Here is a 17,384-nt window from a genome sequence, read left to right on the forward strand (position 1 = left end):
CATATCTTGTGTTGAAAAAAGGTGTTAAACCTCACAACAACATCTTGCAGTAAAGTCATTATATCAACTAACAAAACTGTTGCTTTTTCTTGGATCATTTTGAATGGTGTGTGGAATTTTCTTAGCACGCGCAGCGTAAAACCATTCAAAAATCTTGTCATTCAATCAGCATACAAACATCTCCTGGATCAAACAATTTTCCTTTCTCCATCCATTCCACCTTCCCACTTCTGCAGAATTTTTTCCTTGTCTTTCATGATATTATTTATCTGATTCTTTCCAACATCACAGTTTTCTGCAAGGATCCTCGAAAAAAAAACTTCTCAGTCAGTTGAATTACTTTAACTTTCTCTTCTATACTGCGAATTTTTCTTTTTCCTCGATGACATGTTGATCTTTTTGCAGTAAGTTGCCAACTACAAGACTGATAAAACAATTTTGTATGCATTTAAACAAATTGCCATGTGTTTTTAAAGGAAGTGATCTTGTCACATGATTCATTAGTCGTTGTTTGGTACCTTATTGTTTTTATACATTTCTGCCAAAACAGCTTCATTATGTACCATTAACATCATGCAGATTTGACCCGCGGCCATTAGAATTTGTAACCTTGACAATTATTGTCAGTAGTAACAGCCACTAATTATCAAAATGAACAAGCTCAACATCTTACTAAGGGAAGCCATAAAGGTTATCAAACCATTTTCCTGCTGACTTGTGTATTGTATATCGATACTGCCACTTCTCAGTTGTTACTATTGTTCAATAATTGTAATCTTAACAATTATCAGAGTGACTAAACCGGACATTTTATGATAACACAACAGTAAGGCTAATCGGAATAAATGTACTTACCCTTTTGTATGGATTACAATTTGAGACTTTCTCGGCTTTATGGAAAAAATATGGCTCCCCGTGAGGTGTAAATGATATAATAATAACATGTACTTTAGTCAATACTTCTTTCAGGAACGAAAACCTGACATCGGGGAACAGAAATCGTATTACTTAACACACGTTATGAATAAAATACTGGTCCCGGATACATATTAAAATAATATGCAGCCACTTGTGAGGGGTAAATTTTATATTACTGCACTAATATGCTGGCCACTGGTCGCGTTATCCAGGTGGACTGTATTCTAATGTGTTTAAGTTAGTGTCATTAATGTTGGTCAATACAAGATTTGTTATATTAACAAATAAACTCAAAATTCTTAAGCTTTCTAACATTGTTCTGACACTGCAGCCAAAAATCAAAGTAAAATGTAGTGTTCGTTCCAGAAATATAAAAACCGGAATCCATGGGACCCAACCTGGTTAAGAAATAGGGTTAAGTAGAAATAAAAGACAAAAAAATCACAGATCACAAATACCCAGATTATTTCTTGTGTATAATATAAAACATGCAGGTCTTCCAGGATGAGAATTTAATTTCTCAAGTCTAAGTTCAATGAGAGCATCAAAACTGGGGGACAGAGTAAAAACAAACTTTGGTATCAAAACTGGGCATCAAATTAAAAATCTGGGGGTCTCTGAAGTGCAAATGAGGGTAAAGGAAAACACTGAAGTTACATATCCCCATTGGAACTTTACTTTGGACAAACATGATGTCAGAAATGAGAGCAAGTGTTAATAAGTTTTGTGTCTATGTACTTCTGTGTCCAATGGCATGCTGGAGAGAGAGTAGAAAACTGGAAACCAACTAAAAGACAAGGCAGATCCAAACTGCTACAATTTGACACATCAAGTTTAATTTATCTTTCATCTGCAAAAGTGTGAAATTGGAACAATACATTCAAAGAGCATGATGAATGTCAATAAGCCATGCCATCAAGTCGTGTGTCTAATTCACAGGACCATTATTGTGCTGAATAACACTACAAAATTCAGCAACTCTGCAGTAAATTGGTACATATTAACACATTTCTGGCAAGCAATGTGGAATACATGGAATCTGCCTCTAATAAGTTTTTGGTCAACAATGTGTAAAATGTTGAATCTGTCTCCAACAGTTTTTGGTAAGCAAAGTGGAAAATGTGGAATCTCTCTTACTCACACACTCGACGTTAGCTCTCATGGGAGGGGTGGGATAGTAATTACTCTGACCTGATAAAGCAGTTTTAATTATTTTTATATTAAGTATCATTTTTGATTATATGGGTTAAACTTAAATGCCCTGGAAGTTCATAGTTGGTGTAAGCAAAAGAAGCATTTTTTTGTTTTCCAATTCATTGTGCCCATAATGCTTTGCAAAGTTTCAATAATGTAAATTATGTACCTAAAAGCATGCACAACTCTATGTATAAATATTCTGTCACTGTTTTAACATCAATTCTTAAATCAAAAACTTTCTGTTGGCATTATTAAAAACCTGGATTTGAATACTGTCGAAATAAAACAATACAAAATTTCAACATAAATCACTTACACTTGCTTAAAACAAGTACCAGCAGTATTACAACAAATGCACATGTATATTAAAGACTGACTGGGAATCTCAATGAACAAGTACATCGATTTTAGTATTATTTTTTTAATGTCCTCCAACATGCATCAGTGTTGCACCTGATATACAGGCTTGAATGTTTCTCACAAGCTTTTATTTCATAGCCTCCAAAACTAGTTTAAGAAACAATGAAAAACATTCGGGCCCTTGTATGTATGCATGTAAATTAAGTGTGTGTGATTTGGATTTTTAACGTAGCTTTAAAAACAATTCAGTCATATCACTACAATGTCTGCAGTGTGGCAGCTTAAAGTGATGCCTAGCACTGGGGCATCATGCAGCAGACACTTAGCTTCATGTCCCACTCACATTATCCTGACACCAAGCCAACCAGTCTTAACACTAACCTCTAATGCTGAGCAAAAGGCAGCTGCAAGTACCATTTTTTATAAGTCTTTGGTATGACTCGGCCAGGGTTCCAAGCCATGACCTTCTGCATCCGAGGCAGACACTCTAACCACTCATCCACCAGAGCAGTCTGTGAATTTAAAAATATGTATAGCTAACAAAGGCTGCCAGAAGTTTCCTGTAGATCAGTGGTTCTTCCGGGTTCTTCTTCCAACAGTTATACTGGCTGCCATATTTAGCTTATCATGTGCTGAAAAAGGCACAAAGCCTACAAGAACATTCTGTGTACAATTGTTGCTCAAAAAACAGACAATATATGTTTGGTCTTTAAATGGCAAATATAACCAGGCACCAAAAACAATGCAGTAGTTCATAAAAGATTCTCACCTAAATGAATAAATCAATTAATATAAGTAACTGAAAATCATCAGTCAATCTCACTGTTAAAATTTGTTGATATTATGGGACAATGACCCACAAAACATAAGAAAAACAAAAGCTACCAACACATGCACATGGCTTGGGAATGTTGTTAGACAAATGAATAATGTTATCCATACCCTATAAAAAAAATAACCCAATTGCTGATTGAGTTATTCATGCTGGAGTTGTTCAAACAAACAGATGAGAAAGTGTTAATTAGTGGGTAATTACATCAAAACAAAGCTTTTAATGTTCAAGAGAAACTTGAAGCCATGGACATAATTTTATCACATAAAAGTTAGGCTTGCTTTCTACAAATCTTTATTTTCCTTAACCTGCTTTCTGAATGAATGATAAGAACAGAGTCGATTGAAGATGTAATTCCAAGATAGCATTATATCCCTTGGAAGGTTCACACTGTTTCAAAACTGATTTTATGAAGAAAATAATGCAAACACTAGAGTCTTCAAAAAAAAAAAATTTTTAAAGTGCTTGCACCGATTCAAGTCATAAAAAAATTATTATTTTATATTTTTATATTTTAGTTTCAAAAGACAAGTTGGTCAGTATTGACTATAAAAAGATATCTTGTGAAAATATGGCAACAATATCTTGCAGAGTAAAGAGTTAAAAGTCAATCAGCTACTAAAACACATGCTTATGAATGTGCATGAGTTTGTTTTGTTGGTTCAGTTGATATAACACCTGCTAATACTACATGCAATACATTTCCCCTGGGGTTATAAAAACTACTTCACTGCATTGAGGGAGCATCTCAAAACCAATAAACAACTGTCACTAGGCATATATGTACAAGACACAAAATGAGAGGACGAAATCATTACGGCTTTTCTAATCAACGCAGGCAAAGATCACATTGTTTCAATGACTTGGTCACAAAATCTGATCGGTAGCTTGACCACTAGCTTATCACTCTATGATCCACACCTGTCCCTGATCATACAAGTGTCTACATGCAAACACTAAGTGTACCTATAACAGATTATGTTCTTCTTGTTTTGAGTTTAATGCCATTTCCATGCACACAACAAGATATACATGGCGGCCAGTACAACTGGTTGGGAAAGAACCTGGGAAAACTCTGGCAAGAATCACCAACGCACCGAAAGGAAGTGGCAACCTTTCTCATATACCCACACTGGCTGAGTCCAAGACTTGAACCCACTTGGAGTGAGGTGAGAAGGCAGTGATCGTTAAGGCATACATTTTAAAACATTTGGCCCCATGACAGTTCAAATTAAATAGGTGAAACAAAATTATCAACTGAAGACATTTATTCTGAGAAAAAAAAGCTTGGGCACTGTGTTCATCAAACCCTGAGAAATGCAAAGTAATTTGGAAACATTTTCCCTGGCATCATCTCTAAAGTCATCAATGTGCTTTATATTGTAATTCAGCCACTTTAAGTGCTCAATTAACTGCAAGAAAAACTACATCAAATTAAACAACCTGACTAGAAAATTAACCAGAAAAATCAAATAACAATAACAAAAAATAATAATGATAATAATAAAAACTTATTGTAAGTAGAAATATTAGAGTCTGCACATTTTTGAGGTAGGTCACCAACCACAAACAATCTTATTTTTGGCCTCAACAACTAGCCTAGTTCCGAGATAAAGACCCTAACTCTAAAAAATAATCTTTTTATAAACATCAGCCTTCCTTTCATTAGTCTGCAACTCCTAGACGGGAAGAACATAGTTAAAGGGGGTGAATCCAGAAGGTACATGTTAACTTTCTTCCTGGTGGCTAATCTCATATTCAGTCAAAATACCATGTAAAACATTAGCACTTATAAGCAGTCTGGAACACTATAGCTTAGTTTCACCTCTGTATTGGTAAGTGATTAAATGAATGGAGGAAATAACAGTGGAAGTCTGTCCCTCCATTAAGGTTTCTGCTTCCCCATCTAGCCCAACAATGATCCAAAGAGATTAAAATGAGTACCTTGTCATGGCTATATTCACTGATCACCATTGATAGACGTATACAGAGTATTTACCTATACTTACTATTTTATCACATTCCTGACCTTTCCTTTTCTTGAACTAAATGGATAACAAGTTCCTCTTTCATGTCTGCAAGTAAAGAACAAAAAGGTAATTCAAATATACATTATTTGTATCATCATCCAAAATAGAATTCTCATTGACCCTACGAAGGGAGACCCTGGCTTTTGAAAATGTATACAAAATACTGCTGGGACACTTATTGGGACTCCAAGTCCTGAAATTCAGATAAAAATTCAGCCTATATCATGATAAACATCACACAATGTAAGAACTAAATTGAAAAAAAATTTTAAACCACTGAATTTTCAATACAAATTTATTGAACAAGACATTTTTCTTCCAAATTTCAAGTTTCACCTGCTTTCTAATCTGCTAAACTAAAAACAGCACCCAGTGGAAACTGCATTAAACCTGAAAGATTTTGAATACAGACAAGACTGGTCAAATAATCAGATACACTGAGTATGCATGAAAATAATGGTGGACTGATTATTTTTGGCTGCAGACATGTCAAATATAACCAAACACTAGCCTAATGGAAACTTATATATTTCATGATTGTTCCAACAAAATAAATGTCAGTTAATCCTAGAAACATACAAAAACATCATAAAAGTACTCAGATGGTAGTCAATATGATCAGTTGATAGTAAGAAACTGGTATTAAATAGTCACAAGTCTGTGAAGTTGGCAACCAATTTGTGGAGCAGCAGTCTAAGCTTGATCTTTGTCAATCAAATGTTCATCTTTCCACAACATCTGAGGAAACCAAAAATTTTCAATGTGGATTTCCCAAATATTCTATATGTGATTGTTCAAGTACTGACATATCAGGGGCCCCGAGTGGGCAAGTGGTCGAATGCGCTCTCCGTTATGGATCAATGCCATCTCACCTATGTCTGCGTGGGTTCGAGTCTCGGAAGCAGCCAATGTGGGTATGTGCGAAAGCTTACCAGTAGCTTCTTGTGGGTTGGTGGTTCTTTCCAGGGTTTTCCCATGTTCTTCCTCCACCATTAATACTGGCCGCCATGTATATAGCCTATTGTGTGCTGAAAAATGGCATTAAACCCTACTATAACAACAACTGACATATCAATGGACCAAATTTAAGCACAGGGAAATTGCAGCAAGATTGCAATCATCATACCATGTACAAAAAAAGGACACAAACTATAATACAAATAAATAAAGGCTTGTGTATCTGTTTTCTCCTTTGACATGGAGTGAAGTGAACACTATGCCGACCCCTTCCTTGATTACTGGATATTACAAATGTTAGGAAATTGCCTTTATGCTCTATGTACTGTAGTCAATATTAGCACATCAGGCTTGGTTTCTGGACAAATGCCTGGCTTATGCAGACCTGGGCAGTGTAGACTGGTCCTGGAACAGCAAGTCTTGACATTTTCAGGCCTTTTCTGTCTGACACACAGAATCACGAGTTTGCTGGAATTTTTTGTCCAATATTTCACAAATCATGCCTCCTGTATACAGGGTCATACCTTTTCATCAGGAATTTTGTTTAAATATTCCTACCAATATCAATAAAAACTAACAGATGACAATTAATTTCAATTTTAAAACAACATATTTGATGATCATTTTATTTTATTAAAGGTTTGAGATAGTAAAGAGTTTCAATACAAAGTCTGAATGAAAGCCCATAGAGTAGTGCATTTTCAAGGTAAAAATGGGAACTCATCTCTGGACTGAAAAACATTCAGAAAAACGTATGGAATTTATTCATATGAATTATTACTATGAAAACAAAAATAATGCTAAAAAATGAGAATTATTAACAATAAATGCTCAAAGGTAACAGGTATATACTATGTTGAATGAGAGCTAGATACAGAATAGAAAATAAATATTACAGCTCTTTTTAATAGAGTACTTAAGCATCTGATAAAACATTTATTATAATAATATAAATTTCCATGGAACAGATGATAGTGCAGTGTGCAGATTTAAGGTGGCAAAACTGTCCAAGCAGATAAATACATTTCATATAACTACTACTTGCCATATTTCTTATTACCACTACTAGTGCACTGAGTACTGTCAATTAATTTTATTTGTCCCTTTAAAATGTTTCACTTCCCCTAAATCTAGTGGGGGAAGAGGGCAGTTCACCCATGCCTGTGGAATCACTGGTGCAACACTGGAGTGGAGGTGTGCAAACTTCTGCAAACTAAATACATTCACTTCCAATGAAGACTTTATTTTATAATCAATATATAAATGAAATCAAAATAAAGTTTTAACAACAGCCCATTTAATAATTATGCAAATCCGAAGAAAGTTTCAAACAGACTATATCCCATTGTGGAAGGATCATGTGACCACATTGCTAGTTTTGCCAATGTTCAAAATGTTAGCAATTCTGTAGGATTTGAAATGTGGACCATTTAAGATTTAGCTGCATGTAAATAAGCATAATTTAAAAAAGCCAGACAATAATGTTAAATTTTCTAATGCAGACTTTCAAACCAATGTCACAGTTGGTTCTAATTTTAACTGGGTCAAATGAAGTTTTTCCTGAATAAATTACATCCTTCTTTAGGACATGCAAATAAATTATCTCAAAACCAAAACACCATCAAAATGTTGCTGTCACCCTTTTTTTATGCACTCCTTGCAGTCTTCCACAAATGTTCCTCAATGACCATATCTTACACACCCAAGTATTCTGGTACTTTCTCCAATATATTGTTCTAGTGGTGATAGTAGTGGTACTGCCGGTTTCTTAACTACAACTCGGGCCAATGAAAAAAACAAAATGCGTGGTTCCGGTAACCGTAAAATTTAATGGCCTTGAATCTTTTCAAAAGAACTGAAAAGAATCACATATCAAACAATAAAATCTGGGATCCACCACGCTGTGGTTTTTTCACATTGGAAATGGTAAGTTTATATGAAATTGTGAATACGTGATTGACATATATAATAGTAATTTACTAACAAACAAAAAAACTTCCTACCCCTTTTTATGTTCACATCATTGCCAGAAACACGCACGTTTTAAAGTCAGCGATATATGGATAAATAAATTTTCGACATAAAAAATGAGAACATGTAAATCTATCTTAATGGCAAAGACCATCCACGTGTCGTCTTTTGACAAGTTTGGGGCAATGTTCATGACTCAGAGTAAACGACTGCTGCAATTCGCCGTTAGCTAACAGTCGGGTCAACGTTGAAACTGAAGGGCATGTGTGCTGCCATTTGACAAACTAATGGAACAAATATTGATAGGGTTTTATTTATGCGTCTGTCCATCTGCAATCCCTAAATAACTTAAAATGAACCCTTCAAATGAGAAACGTTTAAAAGTTTCTTTGGTGACATTACAAAATTTGCATTGAATGGAACTTCATTGGCAAGATCCCGCCTTCTACAAAGAAAACGAGGTCGGTCCGAACCACTTCCAAATGAGACTGAGACTGGCTCTTCGCTATTTTTTATTTCTATCAACAATTATCCGTTCAACGTTGTACATCATGATTCCATGCTTTGCTACGTACATAAATTGAACAACAAATAATGTCTTTTAAAATATGCAAACTACCGATCCTTATCTTTTTCTACATCTCTTATGGGGTCTGTTCTTTTTATATACATCTAATATCTTTCAATCTGACGCAAGGGTTGGATTTTAAATCTTCAAGTCACTGATACAATGAGGCGGAAAACGACTATTGATTGGAAAATTGGGCGCAAAAAAAAGAATGATATATGCAGAGAGAAAGAGAGAGAGACAGAGAGAATTAAAAAATATTACAGGCAGAGCGAGAGAGAGATATTAAATCATAAGCATTTTACCACATAGCGTGAATTAGAAGTTAATGATCAGCAAAACGTTTAACAAAAATGTTAAATCTAAATACTAAATAATATTATCACTGATCACCATTATCATGTTTAGTCAGACAGACAGACAGAAAGCAAATATTTTGGGCATATCCTTGCAAAACGGCACATTATGTCCCAATATTGGATAACAGTTACATCTAATATCTTTAACGGCGATCAATATCTGCTTTTCTAAACCTATCAAGTTCAAAAACTTGGCTAGCGCCAAAATCATTGAGATCCAGCTTACATACAACACCTAGATAGGCATCAGGTGGTCTGGTCAATAAACGAATCTTTATAATGACATCTGACATATCCTGGGTGTATATTCCCGCTGTTTTGGTGAATTTTATACAGTATTTATTAACTACATCCAATTATTATTATTTTATTATTATTATTGTTATTGGGGGTGGTCAATGTGTATCAAGGGAATCAGGGAAACCATAAAACACATTTATTTTATACTTATCTGTCTAGAATAACAGTCACTGATAGGTGCTGCACGCCTGAGAGAGAGAGAGAGACAGGTAAATAGGTATAGCACCATTTTCGTATTTAAATTGCACAGTTAATATATTTATTAAAAACGTTTTGCTACAGATTGTCATCGCTCAGAAGACATTCAATTTTGACGTAAAAGAATCTCAAACCAGAAGCACCTTTGGCTTGTAAATAATCTCTTCTGTTTTTTTTTTACAGTTGCAGTTAGCTTTCCTAATATCCCCATTGAAGACGAATGGGGTTGTGCTTACTGCACACTTTCTAAATTCTATCCGTGAATACTGCGGGACCCCAAACCTTCAGATGCATAACATTTTGTGTGGTCGTTTCGTTATCACAAGTGCATGTCACCACGATATGGAAGAAATATAGGTCAAACGCTATGGAAATTAACCGAGTTATACACATACATCACAGTAAAGTGCTGGAAACTCCGCGATACAAAGAAATCCACATAAATTCTAATGATTATATTACATAACTGACCAAATTCCGGTCGAAAAACGCAAAAGAAATTGATCCGGGATAAAAATAGCAACCAGGGCTGCCTGTCAATCAATTTCAAGTTTAAATAAATTTTGAAGTGCACGGTGGTGCATCGCAGTTGCGCAAGTCGGAACTGATTTCGTTGCAGTTGCACATGCTACAAATGCGCCGTTGTGAATGCATTTCTATTTATATCCCGCGCTGTGTCTGGGTCAAAAATGTTGTAGTCAACGGAGGAAAAAATGGATTTTCATTATTTTTCAACTAAATTCATTACATAATCTCGTAAAATTCCTGGGAAGTAGTTTGTGAAACGTTGGAATCCGTGGATATATTGCAAGGGAATTTAAACGTACGGATATGAGAAAACAAGTTTGTGTTGGGACGTGTCACACTGTAAACAAGTTGTCGGGGTTGTGTGAGATAATTTGTTCATGGCGAAGTGCCGAGGTAAGGTTACAGTTTCAAGTGGTCGTTAAGACGGATATCCGTGGGGCAAATTGACCTGCAACATGGCAGCAGCATCAACCAAAATCGATTGCTCGGTTCAAATCAGCACTTGGCTAGTTAAGAAATTTAGCAACTCCCTGCTCCTTTTCAATCAAATCAAATTCCTTCACGTCAAAAGAGTTGCTCGACATATTGATACGTGATCGAGATCTTTTTCTCGAGTCAAAATTTCAGAATAGTTAATAGATTTCTGCTATATAGTGACAAGGAAACAAAGTGAAATAATGCAACAGTCGCGCCTCACAGTTGTCTCATGGCAATTAAAAGGGACTCGGCGCCACTTATTAAAAATGGTGGAATTAAAAACGTAAATATCGGATTCCTTTGCATTTTCTCTTACTGGATTCTGACAGAGGTTGCAATAACATAGCATAAAGTACCACCGATTAGGCGCTGACGACAAACAAAAGGCACACTGCATAACGAGGTTACTATGTCCTTGATCCAACGAAAGTCAAATCTAGCCTGAAATGACCTGGCATTCTGCTTCCCATTCGAAAAAGGGAAAGTAAACTCACACAATGAAAATGAACAGTATCAAATAAATTCAAAAAGGTAAAATAACCATGTATATGTTCCATGGTCAAGCAGCTCACCTGATGTATTTCATGAAAATCTTGACCAGGTCTTGATTTTTCAAAATGTTATCCATGATGTAACGATCTCCAAAACCCCTTTGGAGGGGACCGGCGTTCTCATCATTTACAAGCTTGGAGTATTCTGTCTATAGTCTGCTTACAATCCGGGAAAAATCTTGCAACATTTCGATTCCAAGGAATCTATTTTCCGCAACCTGATGGAAAAAGAAAATGAAATAATGTGCATTGTGTGTATATAATCCATTTTATCTGTCTTCTGCAAGGAAGGAAAGTATGGATGTACATGACCCTGTGCCAAATGTTGCAGACAGGCTCCAAATTCTCCCAACCCTCTGCATAATGGTGTCAAAAGGGGCGTGGCCCGAGCACGTAAGCTGAATTATGTGTGGTAGATTTTTTCTTCTCTGCTCATGTGATTGAAATCTCGAATGCGATTGGTAGATATTAGTTCCGATTTGCTCCCTTTGTCCTAGACACCTGTTGAGTTTTAGGAGAAAATATGGGCTAACATGGCTTCCATTCCACATCATAAGCAATGTTACAATAAAACAGCATCATGCACACCATAGCAATAACTGATTTTTTTCTCATTATTATGTTAATATCTTAGCTATAGTTTAATCTTCTTCAACGCTGCTAGTGTCCACTAAAGCTCGGTTTAATTTCCGATATATTGTTTTTATACGACCTTTAGCGTTTACGTAGCACGTCCCTCTTTGTGTGATTATTTTCAAAATTGGTGAAACAAAATGATGAGACAGTCAAAATTCAATGTTCAAAGTGACCAATGCTTGAAGTGTTTCATCACATCCATAATTTATACGTGTCGTTGCAAAATAACTGCCAATGATAAAAATGCAAAATTTCTATGGACGCGAATAGCAAATATGCCCTCTTCTTTGAACCACGAAAACTCCTCTGAGATAAATAGAATCTGAAATTCTTCGAGTTTAGTATAACAATACGCCTGTTTAACTTCGTATGAAAATTAAGTCACAAACGTTTTAATATTGGACTCAAGGAGTCAGTCGAATTCGAGCCAAATACCATGGAATAATAGGAAGCCACTGACAAGTCATGATGGCTGCCATTTTAACCCATCAACAGTCAAAATCTACATCATATAGATACTGAACTATTAAGGAACATATCCAAAACTACTAATTTTGCAAAGCAATTATATTCCAAATTAAATATATATTTATACACGTTACCCGCCTTCGCATAATTCCTAAATAAAGCGAAAACTGGCAGTTTCCCCGCAAATTGTTTATTTACTTCAGCGTTTACTTCTTCAGGCAAGAGAAGGGTCAAATAATATTAAAAAAAGATCACAAAATAGTAGGTTGTTGCAAAATTTATAATTCCTCATCTATACATGATTATATTTCGATACGAATAAGTTTAAAATCTTAGGGGAAAAAAATTGACGAAGCTGTTGCATATTTGGTAAAATGACTTACCGATATCCATAGTTTAAAAAAGAAAGCATTGCTACAACCAGCCATGTTTTCGCTAGCTTCCCTCAAGATTATTTGGCAAATGTCAGTGTTATATCACGTCGATTTCTCTAAAATCTTTAACTTTAAAACCGCTTTTTAAATGTTATTTTACTCGCAGTCTTTAAATTTGAAGAAGAAAAAAAACTATTAGCTGTATCATAACTAGCTATTTCAGTGTCGTATTTTGATACATAAAGTGTAACTGTTTCAGACAATTAGAGATTTTTTGGTGTGCGGGATATTTTTAAGTCTGGCGATAAGCAGTGCATTGCACATTGATTGTTTTGTCAATAATTGATTTATTATTTACTTTGCGAATCATTTTTAGGCACAAAAGTTTCCTTTCATGTTAAATTTCGATTGTTAATTGTTGAAACACTAACAGAAAACAAAACCAATTGCCAGTTGTTTAAATATACAAATGCAGATTATAAGCTGGAATGATGATAGACAGGCGTAAATGTGTGTGTGTGTGTGTGTGTGTGTGTGTGTGTGTGTGTGTGTGTTCGAACACCTCTGGTAGAGACTGAACCATAGTCTATTCAAAATAATGACAAAAGATTAAACGAAAAATTCCCCCAGCTTAGCATTGGATGGCCTGTCCGACACACATGAAACACCAAGTACGAATTTTCAATTTTTGGGAATATTTATTCTGTATTGAAGTCATCTAGTTCATCCGTTGGACTGTCAACATGGGTCTTGTTGGGGAGACGTTCTTCAGTACTAATTTGTAATTTTAAAACTGGATTTATTTGAAGAGTTAACACAGGATTATATTACAATGTAAATTTATTATTTATTTATTTAGTTAGTTAGTAAGTTAGTAAGTTAGTTAGCATATTTATTTATTTATTTATCTATTTATTTATTTAGCATGTTAATATTTGTTACAGATACAGTGGAGCATGGAAACCCAAAATATTGAATTTAAAATGTTATATATATATATATATATATATATATATATATATATCTTTAGCATATCCAGTATCAAATCCAATCTATTTCAAGATGCTTATATGCTTATGTTGTGTTAGAAATTATATAAATTCACTGAAATTGTGAAGTAACCAGAAAATATTCTGATCATGCAAAACACGTTCTTGTGATTTTTTTAAAACTTCCATACTAAGATTTTGTACAACGGTACAAATGCACGTGACAGTTTTTCCCCAATGAATTTGTATTGTCTTTCGGGTGCAGGCGTAACGTCAGATCATTATTATTATGATTATAATTATGATTATGATTTCTCGGGATAGAAAGAACGATGGAATGGATTACGGATGGCTTAACATTGCATCGATTCAGGAATTAAAATTGCAGATGAATTTCTGTGTTAAATTTACCTGACCCGTTCGTATCATATCTAACCTTAATAAAATTCCTTATACAAAATTGGTTGGTTCGACAACAATAACCTGTAACTTGGCATTTCTATTAAAAATGTCCTTCACTGCAAAATTCTCATTGCACACGAAAATCATGGTAAAGTCATATATTCAAAGACGTATTCATCTTTCAAATTTAGGTTTTACTCGTTACCCTCTATTTCAATTCTAAGTAGGACATTACAGTGCACAATTCTGTCTTGATTTTAATATCCCTCTATCAAAAGTTATAACCTTTAATATGGCCCGTGTTAGGTGATTGGTACCTTTACAAGCGACACAGGTTCGATTTGAAGTTGGAACGAATTATAACTCTCTAACCTGCTTCATTATTTCATGTCCTTCAATTTCGTTGGTGCTATATACATTGGATCATTTATCTATATTTTCTATCATTTGTTTTCTTTCTTTATGTTAGTTAATACGTACTGCATCTTTACAAATTACCAAGTTAAAACATTTATTGATAACGTCTTAAAACACACAGAAAGATGTATATAGATGAATGAGGTTGTGTGTGTGTGTTTGTGTCCATAGATAAAAGTCACACTATTGGCGTCCATCTTTTAACTTTTCCAAAAAGTTTTGGTATGTACTCAATAAATTATTAAACATGCACTTTGTCATGCCATATTGAGCATTTTATTTATAGAGAATGCTAGCACAGTCAAAGCTTTGAAGACTAATTTCTCCATGCCGATCCTAAATATGTAAAGGAAGTTTACCTTGATATATAAAGCTAAATGAATCTTTCAGTTTCTGCGGTGTTTTATTTCCTTAAGATACATTATTTGAAAGAGGAATAGTAATGTCACGGATGGCAGTGCCCATTTAGCTGCAGTATATTATACAGTGACGTGTCAGTGTTTTCAACTCATTTTGTAAGACTTTACCACCGTAGTCTACATCAAAGCCCAAACTAGTTCCATGGTCTATAAAATGCAGACTGGCATGCCATCGACAGAGATACAATTACTATAAAATGCATAGCCAGTGTTATAGTCTTCTTTCTGGTCGCCGAATTTATTGAAATAAATTGGCAAAATTTGTATTATCGAGGGGCTAAAATTAAAGAAGGAATTAAAACACTAGTATCAGTAATAACATTAGTAGTAATAATAATAATAATAATAATAATAATAATGATGATGATGATGATAATAATAATAATATCTTAAATATGATGACAAACAATACATTATAGCAAAAGTTATTGTGCGCAAGATTATTGTAAAGTTTTAAATCCATCATTGATTATCTACGTGTACTGTTAGTGATAATGACCTTTACGAAATCGCACAAAAATGTCAGGAACATTTAATATTATGTCCTTCATTATTTTTGCATGTGAATTGGAAGAAACCCTCCAAAATCTCCCAGCTCCTCTTATTTAAAAGATCAAAAGAGGACATGGTTAGTACTAAAGTGGTGTCTAAAATGTACAGATCAAAGACTAAGATGCCAAAAAGATGTAAGATGCTTTTGACAACAAAGTTGTGAACAAAGTTGTTAGCGATATCATTGCTAAAATGAGGTAAACAAGAAATAAATTGCCGGGACAAGGTTTTCATTACATACAGTAAAACTGATTTTATCACCAACCTCTCTGTACCATTAAGATGACTTCGTTATCCGAATGAAACAGCTTATCCTAGTGTTTATACATGATTATGCTTCGTTGTATATATGAACTCACTTCTTATTAACACGTAAACTTGTATGTTTGTTTTCGCGTTAACCGTGTTTTACTGACTAGATTACCTCTCCTAATACCAAATAAATCTCAGAGATTAATTATTTTCTGCCTTTTTTGTTACAAAGTACAGATTACATATCTTTCGATAATAATTCTTAAATTTTTCAAAGATTTTGTTTTTTCTTTCAAATTAGTAACATCAGATATTCTCCCTACGAATTTAATATTGAAAAATTTATTTATTTATTTATTTATTTATTTATTTATTTATTTATCTTGACCGTTATGCGGTGAATATGAATGTAAAGCTCAGCTTTAAAAAGGATGGGTTATTGATAAATGTTGAGAAAAAGATTTTTAAAAAGATTTATGCCAGAAAAACTGGTAAACGCACGTTCTGTTGTAAGAAAATAAGTTCATCGTATTCATGCGTGTGTGTAACTAGCATACGTACACGTTTAATGTATTTATTTATTTATGTATTTATTTATTGAAAATGTATTTATCACCTGTGTCAAACATTTTTTTTTAAATGTTGCACATGTAAGGGAAAAAATGATAAAATCTATTTATTCACTTTAAAATAGCTATTTATTGTTGATATCGTATTGATTACTTTACTTTTATTTCTTTTTCATCAAACCTTACGTTACTCAAGGGGTTTAAGAGCTCGTATGATATTAACATGGGCAATCAAAGTCAGTTTATTTCGATTTTTGTATTCTTTAATGCTTTGATTCTCCGTTTTATAATACATATTGACTCCAAGATAAACAAAGAAAACACTTAGTATTTTCGTTAAAAAATATTCCGTTTCGCTCTTTTTCTATCTATTATATTGATCAATAATAGTTCTGAACATTTTAGACTTAATCGTCAGCCAAAAAATATCCTTAAAAATGTATAAATATAACTGGTACCTCACTATTCCGCAAATCATAGAAATCTTAATTTCGTAATAATAATAGGGAATCGCGTATCTTTATGTATAATATTTCATACACAGTTATTTTCGTGTAGGTATTTATTCAGGTCTGTCGAAATCACTTAATCACTTTAATAATTGGAAATAAATTTGGTTTTCAGACTGTGCTCATATTGAATAAATCCGCATATATATATATATATATATATATATATATATATATATATATATATATATATATATATATATATATATATATATATATATATATATATATTATTTTTTTTAATTAAGTAATGTAAAGTTGCTATGGTGATATGGTGATTGCATATTTAATGATATAATTATAATTGAATGTTTAATGATATAGTGAATGCTGCATAAGTTTAGAAAACACTAAAACGTATTAAATGCAAAATTCGAAGTTCAATTTACAATCGGTTTAACAAGTTAGCTTAATCAATATTTATAAATCATCCAATAAATTCTAAAAAGAAGAACTAGTGGATTAGAAAAAGTTCGCATTTATAAAGGTAAACAGATATTAAATATAGCTAGTATGAATTTTGTGTTACATAGCACTTACGACATTCTACA

At 33.7% G+C, this 17,384-nt stretch overlaps 2 long non-coding RNA genes across 2 annotated transcripts in view; one reads left to right on the forward strand and one right to left on the reverse strand.

Moving 5' to 3' along the window:
* The window catches only part of LOC149794323 (uncharacterized), a 205,224-nt gene extending 199,839 nt beyond the window's left edge, over nucleotides 1-5,385 (reverse strand). Inside the window, exon 1 of the long non-coding RNA XR_016423004.1 lies at nucleotides 5,317-5,385. This is a non-coding gene — a long non-coding RNA (uncharacterized LOC149794323). The remainder of the gene's footprint in view (nucleotides 1-5,316) is intronic.
* A 4,392-nt stretch (nucleotides 5,386-9,777) lies between these two features.
* LOC149794325 (uncharacterized) overlaps nucleotides 9,778-17,384 on the forward strand; it is a 72,012-nt gene continuing 64,405 nt past the window's right edge. The window contains exon 1 of the long non-coding RNA XR_016423009.1: nucleotides 9,778-11,639. This is a non-coding gene — a long non-coding RNA (uncharacterized LOC149794325). The remainder of the gene's footprint in view (nucleotides 11,640-17,384) is intronic.

The sequence above is a fragment of the Sinohyriopsis cumingii genome, chromosome 8, assembly GCF_028554795.1.
Source record: "Sinohyriopsis cumingii isolate HCF-2022 chromosome 8, ASM2855479v2, whole genome shotgun sequence".
Lineage (NCBI taxonomy): Eukaryota > Metazoa > Mollusca > Bivalvia > Unionida > Unionidae > Sinohyriopsis > Sinohyriopsis cumingii.